This window comes from Phascolarctos cinereus, unplaced genomic scaffold, assembly GCF_003287225.1.
Source record: "Phascolarctos cinereus isolate Bilbo 61053 unplaced genomic scaffold, phaCin_HiC Scaffold_726;HRSCAF=1367, whole genome shotgun sequence".
In the NCBI taxonomy this organism is placed as follows: Eukaryota; Metazoa; Chordata; class Mammalia; order Diprotodontia; family Phascolarctidae; genus Phascolarctos; species Phascolarctos cinereus.
In genome coordinates this window covers 104909756-104925829 of record NW_027556098.1, presented here as the reverse complement: position 1 = coordinate 104925829, position 16074 = coordinate 104909756, and the positions used below count along the sequence as shown (strand labels likewise).

Here is a 16074-nt window from a genome sequence, read left to right as displayed (position 1 = left end):
GGGGAGAGAGAGAGAGAGAGAGAGAGAGAGAGAGAGAGAGAGAGAGGCAGACAGACAGAAAGAGAGTTTGTGAAAGCTTAGTGTAAACATACATATGATTATACACGTTTGTGAGATATTGGAAATATTTTTTTTGTTGTAGCAAATTAATGTTCTACAACAAATATACTCTCACATTTATACAGATATACACATGGTTGGTACTCATTTCACTTATCCTTAAATGCACCAGAGGCTTGTATTCTCTTTCAATCATATAACCCCAGAGGAGTCCTGCAGTTGAATTATCTGCTCTAATTTTAATATATGTGTATTGCAAAGAAGATTTTAGAATATTTAGTGGGTAGTGGGCAGAGTCTCTTTCTCTCCCTCTCCCTTTCCCCTGTCTCTTTCTCCCCCCCCTTTCTTTCTCCCACTTCCCTTGTCTCTCTTTTTTCCTCCTCTCTCCTCATGTTTGTCCGTATCTGTGATTTCATTAATACAGAGAACTCCTAGTGTAAAAGCTTTCTCTGCAAATGCAGATCAATGACTGTTCTGCAGCTTATAGTCTTAGCAACTTGTAGGGGTGGACTGGGGGGCAATTGGCAACGAGAAATGAGATAATTTGCTCAGTTTAACAGCCACTGTTCTTCAGAGGATGGAGCTTAAATTCATGTCTCCCTGTCCCAGGCCTTCTGAGGCCAACTCTGTCTACTACACATGCCATGCTACCTCTCGACATTTCTTTCAGCTGTCAGAAATAGTGGAAACAGCTGTTCAGAAGACAATTTAAAAAAAGTATTTAACCATTTTTTCTATCCTACCCTGTAACATCTTTCCTTTTCATTGGTTAGTACTCCTGCACATTCCAGTCCCTGTTTGTGAGCTCAAGTTGCCTTTTTAACTTCCATTTGTGGCCATCCCATAACTTTTAGCTTTCATTTTCTGTTGCAAAAGCAGCTCTGGGAATGTCAGGCAGCTTCCAGTTTAGCTTTTGGAATGGCAAAAGATAACTAGCTGCAATAGAAATGGCTAGAGGGCCACAGATTAGCGTTGTCAGGGCAAGGAAGATATTAGGGACAGTTTTAATCAGTTTCTCTTTTCCTTTGAGGCTCCACAATTCTTAACAGTCCAGTTGTTTGGGTACTGCTGGAAACCAAAAGAGGTACTTGTGATGCTACCATCAGTACCAAAGTCACTGATTTACCTTTTCAAGGGGGACTTGTTTAAGGTGCACTTGTTTAGTGGCTGGTGAGGGACCTCCTGTGTGTAGCTTTAATACAGAAGAGGAAAGAGAAGCAAGCTCCAGTGCAAGGAGAGGCTGTGCTGAGGCAGGATGATGAAGGTAGATCTCTGTTCAGCCCAGTAATTTCCCAGAGCAGTTCCATAGAGTAGACACATTGTCTCATCTTATTCCTGGCAGTTTATGCTACTGTGCCTCCCTGTTTGTTCTGTGCCAAAGGTAACACAGTTAAGAAGATTATTTCCCATTTTCCTTTTTAACCATCCTTTAGCAGTCAATGCTGTGGAGACCTAGTTGTTTGTTTTTTTTAAAACACAATTCACATTTAAAACACAAAACTAAGAAGCTGCTTCAGTGATCCACATCCACTTTCATATGGAAAACTATAAATTTCATAGTACTCCTGGTCTAAAAATATACTCTCATCCTTTAATTGTATAATAATGAAGTATAATAATACTTCAAGGTATCCTTTGTCCTTGGGTCTCCTGGAGAAGGGTAGTCCAGTACTCTGTTAAGGGATCCCTACTTCTCATTAATAGCTTGGCATTTATATAGGTTTACAAAGAGCTTTACATTTGATTCTCACAACAACCCTGTGAGGTAGGTGCTACTGTCATCCCTGTGTTTTAGATGAAAAGTGGTGGCAGAGGTTAAGTTACTTGTCCAGAGTCACACAGCTAGTAAATATCAGGAAGAGGATTTGAATTCAGGTCTTCCTGACTCCAAATCAAGTGCTTTATCTGCTATGCCACCTAGCTGCTTGCTACTAGCTATACAGAAAAACGCACTTTTCATAGCATATTTGTACAACTTAGTGAGCAGACAACTTTTATGTCACCATTTTATGATGTCCCATGAGGACCTACCTGTGGCTTCTTGATAAAGAAAAAGAAAGAACTTCTGCATGATAGACCTCTGCTTGTTAGGCAAGCAACATTTTTATTCAGATCATGATATTTAGGGATTTTGTTTCTCCACAGAAGGAGCTTTTTAAATGTTAATTTTGAGGTTATTTTGTTGCTCTGTGACCAAATAAAAGGTCTTGGTTTTAAAAGGTTTCAGTTCCGTTGTTCTGCTTCTCTTATATTTAGTTGGAATATAATTCTATACGTTCATTTATCCTCATGGAGGCATATAACACCAGTAACTCACAACTTATGAAATCGGGGTAAATAATCCATAGCTTGTTCTGCTGTGATTGCCATAATATTTATATTGAGAACACAAGTAACAAACAACCAACAACAAAAAGAAAACCAGTTTGTTTTTATTTATAAAATGTTTAATCAAAAGTATAGTAAAGTTCAAATGGAGCTGCAAATCCTGGTGGTTCACAATGGTTTGATTTATTTTTTTAAATAGACCACGGATAATTAACCATAAAACAAAACTTTCTCAACTCAAGTTACAGGGAATTGCATAGAAGGATAGCAAGGCATTCACAACTGGTTACAACTGGTTACAGTTTTTAAAGTTAAACATAGAGGCAGCTAAAGGAGCCAAGTCATTTCTGTGTCCCCAGCTGTGTTTTCCCTTCTAAGCGGAAGCAACCTTTGCTTGCTATAGCACAGCCGAAGCCAGTGTCCCAAATTGAGAAATAAAGAAGTATGACTTTCATTCTTGCCATTTTAACCTCTACTTGTTAAAGTTAATACTTGCATAACATTTATCAAAGCATTTTTCATTTCAGGGTGTTTCAACAACATTAACTGGTTTTTCTTCACAACATCACTCTGTGGTAAGTTTTATTATGCCCATCTAAGAGATGAAAGTATTGAGTCTAACTGAGATCAAATGCATTTTCCTGAGCCTTGGTAAAAATTAGACTATGAGCCTGTATTAACATCAGCACTTAAAGAATTTGAATATGTCTGGATTTTTTCATTATCCTATCTGTTAATTAATGTGCAGTGCAGCTTGAGGGGTGGAGGGGAAAAGATACTTACTCTCAAAGAATGGTGCTTTAATTTGGAGGTATTATCCCATATTTCATAAGAACAACATTCTAAACTGCTTCAGTCAAGAATGGAAGTTTTTAAAGGTTTAACTGCATTTCCATACCTATATGTGAGTGCAGGGGTGTGAAATGCATGCATACACTTTTCCCCAGGACCATAGGAGCTTTAGCACTGGGCAAAAATAAATACGATTTTTTTTTCACGATTGTGACTTTCCCCATCGTGGTTTCAATACATCATGCCGGTTGGCATAAGAAATTAAATGGGAATCTGGGGGGAGTTTTGCAGAAACTGCAGATGACACACAAAGGCCAGCAGATGACACAGAAAAAGTTTAAAACTCAGAAATGCATAAAACATACATATAGTATTATATAATATCAGTATGTTTTATCTTTTAATACCATAAATATTCCCAGATTTTACAATCAGGAGCTGTTAACACCCCATAAAACAAAAAAAAATCAGACTTCTCTGGTACAAAGAGAGGGCCAAAAATTTTTATGGGGATTTTCCAGATCCCAGGGGTGCCCAGCCCCTAATCTCTGCAGGGTGGAAGGGATAATTGTAAATAAAAGAGACTTTCTGTGCATTGAATGTTACCTGATAACTCTTTTGTTCTTTTGAGATCTGTATCTTCTATTGGATAAAGGATCTCAAAACCCATTGCTTTATCTCTCTGCCCCGCCCTACCCTGAAATGGACCTATGACTTCTTAGTAGGGAAAGCTCTTGGGAAGTATTGTCCTTCTACAAAGCAGATGGACAACTATTCCACAATTTATGGTAAGAGAGTTGCTTGGGGCATTGTGAGATTGAGTGACTGGCCTTGGGTCTAAGCAGAGGGAGATCTGATTGTCTCGTACATAATGGGACCTAAAGAAGTGTTGAACTGAATTGAATTTAAACCAGGCGCATACAGAAATGAAAGGGGAAAGTGCCCTTAGATACCTAAATGATGAGGTCCTGCCATGCATGAGACATGTTATGTATGAGGCAGCTAGGTGGCACAGTGAATAGAGCTCTGGGCCTGGAGACCTTATTAAGCTTTGTGATCTCTGGCAAATCAGTTAACCCTGTTTGCCTCATCTGTACAATGATCTGGAGAAGGAAACCACTCTAGTATCTTTGCCAAGAATACCCCAAATGGAGTCATGAAGAGTCAGACATATCTGAAAAATAACTAACCAACATATATGAGACAATCAAACCTCCATTTAAGACTTGCTTTGATTCTAGGCAAGTCAATCAATCTCACAGTGCCCCAAGCAACTCTCAGCCCAGGCTGCATACGTATGTATATACATACACACACACACACACACACACACACACACATGGATAGATATATGCATACATATGCACACATGTATACACATAAATATTATCTCTCATATATGCATATATGTATGTAAATGTGTGTATGTATATGTATATTGAGAGAGTTGGAGTTTGAAGTGTTTTGTTCACAACTGAACACAGATTTAGGAGGTAGGTGGGACAAGATTTATATAACATTTTTCAAATATTTTGTTCTCAGGACTCCTTTACGCTCTTAAATTAAGGCTCTTTCCCCAAACTGCTATATCTATCTATATTTACAATATAGAAATGAAATTAGTATTATTATGAAAATAGTTTTGACCTTTCAGATCCTCTGAAAGGGTCTTGGGGACCCCCATGGGTTCCTTGGCCACATTTTGAGAACTTCTGGGGATTTGTATGTTCATTAGTGGAAGTTTCTAAAAGTTTCAGAGAGTCCATACTATAATCTCCAAAGAGTCTAAGAATTATGATAACCAGGAAGTGTGTGTACAGGATCAGGACTGAGGTGTTTTAGCTTAGCCTGGTCCTGAAATAGCAGAGTGTATGACAGGTCAGTCAGCACTGAGATACAGCACTGAGATGGCAGACCTGGCACCCTCACCCTGTCCCCAACTAGGAGAGAGCAGGGAGGAGGGGAGAGGGGACCAAGCTTGCCTGATATCTCACTGTGGTAATGCGTGGCTTCAGCTAATACTGTTTAGTCCAGAAACTCATTTTCATCCAAGACTCACTGATGACCTCCAAGGCCCTTCCCAGTTTTAAAACTCTGTGAAAATTATACTCTTGACTTCACTTTATATGAATCTGCATAAAATGAGGAAAAAATAATCTTTTGGAGTAATAAAGATGGACTTATAAAAAGGACTTTGCATATCCATTGCCCATAATCTCTATTTGTCACTATGTTGCTGTTTCTAATTCTGTTGCACATCTATCTCTGTCTGTATCCATCTCTCCAGTGAAGTTAGCAACCCTTTAGGACTGTAACTTCCCAGCCCCAACCCCTTCCCCCCACCTCTTGCTTTAACTTGTTCTGTTGCCCAGAAAAAAGACTCCTATCAGTGTACCAGGAACCCAAGGGATATGCATTATGTGGTGGCTTTAATTTGTCACTCTCTTTGCATTTAAAAATGAGATCATCATGAAAGGACCTTAATTTCACACCCCCTCTGGCTTGCAAAGTGGCCAGCCCCTCCCATATTTCTCCTCAGTGACAGAAAGCCCTTTATATTTTTGTGAACAGAGAAAATCTTTATTAATATGTCTATTTCCATTCATCTATGTGTTGTTTTTTAGGTATGGGTATTAACCCTACAAAGACACAAGCTTTTTTTTTTCTGAGGTTGCTTTAATAGGTTATTGATTGTATCTTATTTGTCTATGAAACTCCCATAGGTATTTCAAAGAGAAAAGCAAAACTGCAAGTAGTAGGTGATTAATAATCATTTGTTGGTTGACTGAGTGAAGAAAGTACAAACCAGTTTATCTTTAGAGTTTAATTATAAAAAGATTCAAGTATGATACAGAGTAAATTAGATTTTTTTCTCTACTGAATATATGTGTTCTTTACTATCTAACGGGTGAATTACTTGGGCAAACCTCACCAATATTTCATGAAGCTCTTAGTCTCAGTTAGAAGACAAACATATGTGTTTTGTTGGTTGGAAAGTTACTTCACAAATGTCCTTGTCTCTCACAGAGGAAAGAAACTTTTCTTCCCCATTTACCTTTCAAATCTAAAATTTTCAGATAAATTTATGTGGTAATTTTTAAAGTTGATCATAATATCAGAATGACTATCAGTATCATTATTAATTTTATACCATGAATGGTAATGTGTTCAAAGCCAGTTTAAACTTCTGTACTAATTTGAATACAAAGATACATAGTTCCTTCCCCATGGGCAATTGCAATCTAATTATAGCCAATCCAAGAAGATAAATATGAGAGATCATTCATATTCATTTTCAAAACATGTCCATTATGTAAATTGCTTTATTAATTTAAGTCTTACTTGCACTTTAGAGCTAGATAGGGTCATAAGTACAACTTGAGGCAGGCAGGTGGAGTAGTAGATAGGGTGCTGAGACTTGGAGTCAGGAAAACCTAAATTCAAATCCTACCTTCAAAACTTATTGTCTGTGTGACTCTAGGCAAGTTACTTACCTCTCTTAGCTTCAGTTTCCTCATCAATAAAATGGGAATGAAAATAATAGTACATACCTCCAAGGGCTGTTATAAATGAGATAGTATAAGTAAAGCACTTTTCAAACCTTAAAGTGCTGTATAAATGTTAGGTATTATTATTATTAAAGAGAAACAGTGCTTTGGATTTAGTAGAAACCTTAGTAGTACTATATTGATTGATTTATTGATTTAGAGTGGTTGGATGTAATGGGATAGTTAAAGTAGAAACAGATTGAGATTAAAGGGGAATTAAGCACCTACTATATGCCAGACAATGTGATAAGCGCTTTACAAATATTATCTCATTTGATCCTCACAACAACATTGTACAGTTGAAGAAACTGAAGCAGATAGAGGTTGCCTAGGGTCACAAAAGCAGTGAATATTCATGGTTAAATTTGAACTCAGGCCTTCTTGACTCCAAGCTCCAAAGAGCTCTCCATTATCTACTGCACCACCTAGGAAGGCCTCAGTTCAAGTTTTGCCTTTGTCACCTACTGGCTATATGAGTGCGGACAAGCCATAACCTCTCAGTGCCCCTAAGTAACTTTCTGAGGCTGTAATGTTTAGATGAATTTCTGATCTGCACAGGGGTAGGATATTTCATCATATCAACTAAGTCACTGAATCTGGACCAAAACCAAAACAAAACAATAGGAAGAGGCAAAATGTAATAAGTGCTACAAGAGAGGTACAAATATAATGTAATGGGAGTTGAAAGAAAGGAGAAATTGTTTCTGGATTTTTTTCCCATATGTTCTAGTCCCTGATCATTTCTTCATTCAAGTTAGGTCCTAAACAGCTAGCATTGGAGCAGCATTAGTACCTGGGAATTTCCATAGGCCTTATCATTTTTGTAGAAAGGGGCTTCTACCAAGATCCCATTTACAACTCTCAGTTATTTCCAGTTCTTTGAGGGGCTTTGAGGTGGGTATTCCCAATATATTTAGGGAAGATGTGTCCCCTCTCTCCCTTACTCCTACCTTTTAGACCTGGCGTGGTATAAAGGTACCACCCAGTACTTCTTTCTTTCTTTTGAAAATTCATGGCACTTATGTCTGCATTGCACTAATCTGCATTTGGTAATTTTCATAAAACTTGTCTGTATTCTTCATGATTAAGTCATTGAGGTCTGAACTGCCACTTGTATAAATAGTCAGCATTAAATATGTTATGAGCATGACTCTATTATCAGAGGATTCAGAAAGAAATAATTACTGAAATTATCTTTCTTCTTCATCATATACTATACATTGCTACCTCAACCTACCCAAATTCTGGTTGTAGCAGGAATTTAAAGTGGGAAGCAGGGTGCCTGAGAAGCTAGAAATCCTGGACTATAGCAGAGCAGATACAATGACGTGCCTAGTACCTTTCCCTTTCCTGCTCCTCATCTTTCCCAGCCAGTATCACTTAGCTGTCACCTTCAAGCTTAGGTCCATTGCAGGCCCTGGTACCACTCTGGCCCCTAGGCAAGGTAGATTGAATGAGCCATAGTTCTATAGCTCAAGTTAATCTTGTTTCTGACCATGACTTTGTATTTTTTTTCAAGCAACTGAACTTTCTCTATTTTCTCCCCTTCAAAACATCCTTTATAGCCCAGTTCCAGGAAACGAATCTTTGTCTTATTTTCCTATCCCCAAGTTACATTCTTGATCTCCTTCCTCCTACTACCCTATTCTTTAATAATAATGAAGGTCTTATTTACTCTTACCAGTCCTTCCAGGCACTGAAGCCCTACCCTAATACCTGGATACTTTTTGCCAAACCTCCCTGAATACTGGTTCTTGCCTACCTGGGCCCCTATTTTCTGCCACAAGACTTACCTCACATTTTTTCCTACTGGATAGGAGGGCCCCACTCTAGCTGCCCACCGTTGTATCTTCCTGATGCCTGTTGGCTTGCCTGCCTAGATATCCACATTTGCCTGCTGCCATGTTTCTGTAATATCTCACCTTCCCTTCAGACTTCTTCCTGTAATATGCCTTGTTCAGATCTTCCTCAATTTCTTGCCACATCCCAGCAAGTCTCTACTGTTCAAGTCTCTAGTCTCTACTATTCCAGCCCTTCAGGTTTGATCTACCTGCTAGAAGTTAGCAGGGGAGGGAGAAAAGGAGTGAATATAAAGGAGCTGGGGGTGGGGGAATGAATGGTCATTAGGGCTCCTTCCTTTGTCCATTCCTTCATTTATTGCTTTCACTATCCTGAGAACACTTTATAGATAGAGCAGTGCCTTTTAAGCTACAGGAAGTTAACTGAGTCTATTTTCCTACTTTTATGATGGATAATGTAGGTCATCCTTGTTTATAAAGAACTTTGAGATCCTCAGATGAGCAACATTGAATGCAATTTATATTCTTCATAAAGAAACAGTAGCTATGATCACGTACTGGTTAGTCGCCTTTAAGTTTCAGGGTCTGTGACTATTCAGAATCAACGGGATGTCCAACAGGTATACCCTGTATTCAATCAGAAATTCAGTATGTGAGTAACTATGTAACATACTGTATCAGTATAAACTGAATTTATGTGTTACAAAGGTCTATTTAATCTAAGGAGCATATTTTCCATCGGCCTCGAAAGTGAGTAGCTGGAATATTGATGTGCCCAGCCCTTAGGAAAAAAAAGCTTCTCTCCCTCACTAAATCTCTAGAAAAATATGATAGTTTACAATGTGGACACACACAAAATATTCTCAACCAAAGCTGGTAGAGCAAACCATATGAAAAAAAAATAGTAATAACATAAGCAATAAAATATCCCAAGCAAACAGAAAGCATCTGTAGAGTTTGCCAGACTAGATGGCGTAAACAATCTGAACCTTTTTCTTTTTGTTCCTCATATTTTTAATCTTCGGAGCATTCTTGTTTCTCCTCATCCATCCTTGACCTGGCATGACTATCATTAAACTGTCAGCAGAAGGCCAGTATTTTTATTTGAGGAAGGAGGGTGTGTGTGCAAAGAAGAGGGGCTGATGAGGGAAAAATAGGGATGAAAAATTCTGTCGTTCTCTGTTCCTTGTAGGACTCTAAAGCTTAATCCTGTAATTACATTATTGATATTTAAGAACAATTAACATTTTGTCATTATCTTAAATATTTGATTTTAGTAATATATCAATTGAAATAAAAACCAAAAAAAAATTTCCCTTTTTGTTCCCTATCTTTTCTTAACCTGCTTTTCCTATTAGAGGTAACATTGCTGTTTATCTTACATACGTTTGCAATGTCAATGTCTCTTTAAAAAGAAAAATAGGTTTTTGCTTATGTTTTATGCATTATGCCCAGGTGAAATGTCAGTATACAGCAATAATAATTAACAGTGCTATTCACTCTTTGGTTTATTATGTTTGCCCTTGGATTGGATCCCCATGTGATATCTGAAGATTATCTAATTTTGTAGCATTGATGACCCTTAGGCTCTGGGCCGTAAAAGAGGATTCTTTGGCCTGGAGTAACATCTTCCTCCCGTATCCTACCTTTTTAGGTTAAATATTATTGCCCCAATGACAGGTGATCATTGGATCATTGTTGAAAGAGCTTGACTCTAATGGTCAAATGAGGAAGGAAAGAGTTTCTCTGCTGAATTGACTTAGAAACCTTCTGATGCCATATTCTTCATTACACAACTTAAGAGAGCAAAATATATATATATATATATAGCCAACATGCCAATCTACCACATCCAGACCTCATTTCATAAGGGAGATAGAGTTTCCAGTTTGATCACATGGGAGGCTGTTTGCCCACAACATGGCATTGAGATGGGCCTTATAATGGGGAACCCTCTATTACCCAGCCAGTATTCCTTAACAGAATAGCATATTGCTTTCCAGAATGCAAATTTTGACACTTGTGAAACTAATTGCTTAGGTATTGCTATGTAGTTCATAGAATACTTCTCTTGTAAGCCCATAAAGTAGATAAAACAAATATTTCCTGTTTACAGATGAGAAACTGAGTCTCAGAGGGGAAAAATAGTTTGTCCTGTCACATAGCTAATCAGATGTAGAGCTGAGCCTTGAACCCAGGTTTTCTGAGTATAATGCTGTTTCTATTCTAGTGTTACAGGGCATATGAGATACTCCACACACATATAAACACACACACACACACACACACACACTTCTATGGCAAATGTGAAAATAACCTCTATCAGTAGGTTGAACTTTAACTAAATGTATATGTGTTAAATAGTGGTCACTTTATTGTGTATCTGGAGAGAGGATAATGTGGGGATTCTTGGTTGGAGGACATACAGTTAGCCAACCATATTACTTAAATCAATCCTGGTGATATATGTTGCAACCAAGCCTCTCTCACAATTTGGCATCTTATAGTCAAGATAATTTATACATTTGTATGGACTAGGAGAATTCTGTTCTGCAGTGTGCATGAAGGTACATTGGGTACCAGGGCAAGAAAGTGGGAAAAGGCTATGAATGAAGGTGCAAGATCTTTGGAAGAGAAATCTCCTCTTTGCCATTCACATGGTATCAGCAGAAAATTACTCAAGGAAAATGGAAGGGAAAACAGGGCTCAAGGGTGGTGGGTGAGAATGGAGAACTTTCTGTTTAGGATCTGCCATATTGCAGCACAATATCACAGCAAGGATCAATAGGGACTTGATTTTGATTAACATTGCCTTCCTGCCCCACAACACCCCCCATTCCCACACATGGACATACACACATTGGAAGCCTTTGCAAGCCACTTATCTTGTATTGGTTCAGATCAAATATTACATTACCTGGTTCCAATTTTTTTTAATGGCCATTCTACAGATTGGTATAATGTAGTTCTACTATAGGGTCTTTCCTGAATTTGTAGTCTTTACAAATAGCTTTTAGTCAGTTAACAAGCATTTATTAAGTGCTTACTCTATGCCAGGCACCATGCTATACAATACAAGCAGAAAGAAAGATGGTCCCTGCCCTCCAGGAGCTTACATTCTAATGGGGGAAAGACAATACATAAAAGGAAGCTGAATGGCAATGTTAAAAATGAAATTTTACTCTTTAAAATGTATTCTTATTTGTCTCCAGCGAGTTAACTGGTTAATCATGTCACTGTTTACTTCTTACTTGTACATATTGCAAATAAAATGAGAGAGGAAAGCCTGTGGTTATAAAACTATTTGGAGGAGTTAATTACAATGCCAAGACTGTATTTTCTCCAACTTTTCCTGTCCTGTAAAGTTTGATTACACCAGACTCTGCACGCTAGGAAGTACATTTTCGTTTCCTGGGGAGAAAAAATGGAAGAAAAGAACAAATCCAGTCAGTCCTATGAAGAGATCTCAGGCAAACTGGTATAACTTACCAGTGTCAGCAGTTAATGAGCACAGTGCCCTCCTCCTCTCCTCACAGAATGGGTTAGATTCTAGAACAGAGAAGAATTGGACAATCCTTGGGAGATGGAAGCAAGTGCTTCAGAGGTCTGTCTTTGTCTTGGAGTATTGGATCTAGTTCAGGTTTACTCCATGGAGAATCCTAGAATCAGATTTAGAAATGTAGTTCTTTGGGGCAGCTAGGTGGTACAGTGGATAGAGTGCCGGCCCTGAAGTCAGGAGGACCTGGGTTCAAATCGGGCCTCAGACCAAACACTTCACACTTACTAGCGGTATGGCCCTGGGCAAGTCACTTAACCCCAATTGCGGGGTGGGGGGGAAGAAATGTAGTCCTTTTAAATAACTAAGGTTCCTTCTAGGTCAATGTGATTCCACATCCTTCTCTTCCTGCCAGGCCCCCTTATTCCCTCCAAAATAGTGGGTGGGACTGGGATAAGGATATCTGAATTTTTTTTTCCTTTTTCTTTTTTAACCTGCTTGCAGTCACCTAATCCTGGAACAACCATATGCAATCAGTCCTTTACAGGAAAGAGATCTCACTAGTCATTAGGAAGGAACTCGGGAACTCCAGTTGTCAAAGGGTATTGATCTTGCCTTTGTCTTTTTTCATAGTTCAGCGTTTGGTGCCTGTCACTAGCAGTCAAATAAGGACAATTTTACCATTCTCTCTTGCTGCTCTAATTTTTTTTTTCAGTGCCGGTACATGTATTTGTTATTCTTTATAACCCCCTTTGAAGTTGGAAATCCAAGGGGAATCTAAAACCAACCAGATGTTTCTGCTGTTGGAGAGAGAAGACAGCAAGGATTAAGTTTAACTAAAACTTGGTCCTAGAAAAAAAAATAATTCCAGCTAGAAATCAGCTTCAGATGCATTTAATTATTAGATGTTTTTCTTTTGTTTATCAACCAGTCATAAGTGATACCACTTATCAATTTACTCTAGAGAAAATATACGAATTATCTAAACAAATAGTATTGGCAATTTTTCTGGCATATTTCCCTTATAGAGTTTTAGTCCTATTATACTACTGCATATTTCCCTCCCACGCTCTTACAGTACAAATCTTTTTTTTTCTTTTTGGTTGTTGGAGGATCACTACTATGTCACGTTGAGCTTGGAGGCCAATCATGCAGATGGATCCAGAGAGTGAAGTCAATGTAGCCGGAGGTTAGGGAGGGTAGAGAGGGGATATGGCCAAAGAACTCCAAACTTGCAGTTCAGAAATTTTATCACTCTTCACTAGTGGTGCTTAAGGCAAAACTCAGGAAACACAGGGATTGAACACTATGATGACCTGCAGGGTAGGAAAAAAAGAAAGCATTGTTGGCTACCAAAGGTTCTGAGCTTGCTGAAAACATTGGTTAAGAGTAGAGGGCGGGAAAACAGTTCAGATTATGAATACACATGAGAGAGAGGTACCTACAAGGAGAAACCTGTGATCATTTAGGATGGATGCCAGGAGGCCTTTGAAGAGTATGTATCTAGGCTGAGTAGGGAAAAGCTTTCTGCCCATAGAGTCTGATTCAGGTGAACAGAAAGAGCAAGGACCCTGCAGACTTAAAGCCCTGCAGAACTAAGAAAAAGGCCTTTGGGGAGCTTTGCTTTCCAGTTAAAGTTACACTGGATTAATTGATTTTTTTTTCATCTTCAGTCCTTTCCTCTCAAGCTATTTTCCCCATTACTTATAAATTTGAGTTTTCCAATTTTTTCGTATGGAAAACTAAGTGCTGGGACATCCCTGGGAACTTATTTGTCCACCCTTTGCTCTAGGGTTAAATTTTTTGGAGATTGTCTTTCACCTCACAGGGACTGGATACATGCCACTTGAAGTTTCTGTCACTCCGCCCAGTCTTATTTTTAAATAGAAAATCTGAGTCCTCAATAATTATATTAAGCTTCCTAAGCAGCACATATCAATTGCATATACCATTTTAAGCACTTTTTAGACCTTCAAAAAAGAAAGGAGAGGGAGAAACAGAGAGAGAGGGAGACACAGAAAGGGAGAGACAGAGACAGAGAGAAATCACTCAGCAGCTGATTCACTTATTTTAAGCAGCTTTCACCATTTTAAAATATAAAAAATTCAGGCACTGGAACATTGGGTGATTTGAATGTTCTGTAAGGAATTGAGAAAAGATAAAAAAAAAATTAATGACATGTTCTACATTCAGGGACCTGAGTTTCCAATTTAATCCTGAGAAAAACAGGTTGAAATAAGGGAGTGTTGGACCCAAACAGTGTCTCTTCTTCCTTTTCATTTATTTATTTTTTTGTCAAAGCAGATGGTATGAAAAGCATTTATATTGGTCTTGTTGCTGAGAGAGCTTAACTTAATAATCCAGGACTTGGAACTGGGTGTTTCAATAAAGGAAACACTGTTTGAGAGATTTTCCATTCAAAATAGCATCAAAAGTTTTTAATTAACAGCATCACAAATTAATATCCTGAAGTAGGCCTTGGTTCCTACATACCCTATTACTAGAGGAAAGGCCACAAGAGAAATTCATTGTGTATGTCTGTATTTTAAAATTTATTTATTGAATCTAAGTCCTAGCTGTCCATTGCATTGCAGAAATACAAGAGTGAAACCTGGGGAGGGTGGTGGTTCATTCCAGGAGTTTCATTTTGTTCAGTGATTGTTGTCCTGAGTTCTTTGTAATTGCTTACAAAGTTAGAAATTAGTAACTCCTTTCTAGTCCCTGAAATTTTTGAAAGCATGGGGCTTGATACAGTATCAAGCATGGGATAGCCTAACAGTTGACAAAGAACACCAAGCCATGGGCTCCCTCAGTCCTCTGGTGTCAGCCTAAATAGTTCATACTCCTCTATCTTGCCTCATGCACTGAATGGTGATTTTGTTTGGTGACCATTCCTTACGAGTAGTTGGTGTCATGTCCAAGGTATTGTAATCATATCTCAGATCTTCAAATCCAGAATGATAGGGCAGAGAGAGATTGGAGCCAGAGGGTATACAGATGAATTTGAGAAAGAAAGAGAGTAAGTAGAGGAGAGAGAAAGGAAAGAGCAAAAAGGGGGGGGGGGAAGGGAAACGGTGGTCCCCAGTGGAGTACTGGGGTTCCTTGCTTTTTAGTGCTTTTATGAATTACATATAATAAGGTATAGATGGCATGCTTATCAACTTTGAAGGTGACACAGCTGAGAGAGACACCTAAACCCTGGAGTTGGGATTTGAAATGGGCAGTGACACATTAGAACTTTGGACTAAATTAGGTAAGATTAAAGCAAATAGTGATAAATGCACATATAGTCTTACTCTTGAATTGTCAATTTCACAAATTCAAGATGGAGGAGCAGAGTTGAAATTCAGATAACAATTTGGATGAAGAAGATCTAGGGGTTTTAGTGAAACTAAATTATTATTAACTCAATAGGAGTTAATAATGTGATATTATAGACAAGAAAACTAATGCAATCTTTGACTCCACTGAGAGAAATGGGGTCTAGGAATAGGAAGGGAATAGCCTTGCTATACTCTGCCTTGTTCAACCCACAGATGAACTATTGTGTTTGGTTCTCAAGGACATTGAGAAGTCTGGAGAGTATCCAGAGGAAGGAAACTAGAATACTGAAGGGCCAAGAGATCGTGCCATAGGAAGATGAGTTGAAGGAGCAGTGGATGTCTAGCCTGAAGAATAAATGGCATTGAGGCAGGTAGGTGGTGCAGAGGACAGAGCACCAGCCCTGGAGTCAGGAGGACCTGAGTTCAAATGTGGCCTCAGACACATAACACTTACTTACTAGCTGTGTGACTATGGGCAAGTCATTGAACCCCAATTGCCTCACCAATAAAAAAAAAAGAATAAATGGCATTACCAGGACACGATAGCTGCCTGCAGATCCTGGAAGATCTGTCAAGCAGTCAGAGGCCTATCCTTGTTCTGTTTGGTCCCATAGGTAGTGACAGTGAGAGAAGGTGGCAAAGGAGTAAATTTACATTTGGTGTTTGGGGGAAAACTTCCTAACAATTAAAGCTCTCCATAAGTGAAATTGGCTGCCTTGGGAGACATG

At 38.6% G+C, this 16074-nt stretch overlaps 1 long non-coding RNA gene across 1 annotated transcript in view; it reads left to right on the top strand.

Moving 5' to 3' along the window:
• Positions 1-16074, top strand: part of LOC144454516 (uncharacterized) — a 917779-nt gene that overhangs the window by 541159 nt on the left and 360546 nt on the right. Inside the window, exon 7 of the long non-coding RNA XR_013482961.1 lies at positions 2916-2963. This is a non-coding gene — a long non-coding RNA (uncharacterized LOC144454516). The remainder of the gene's footprint in view (positions 1-2915; positions 2964-16074) is intronic.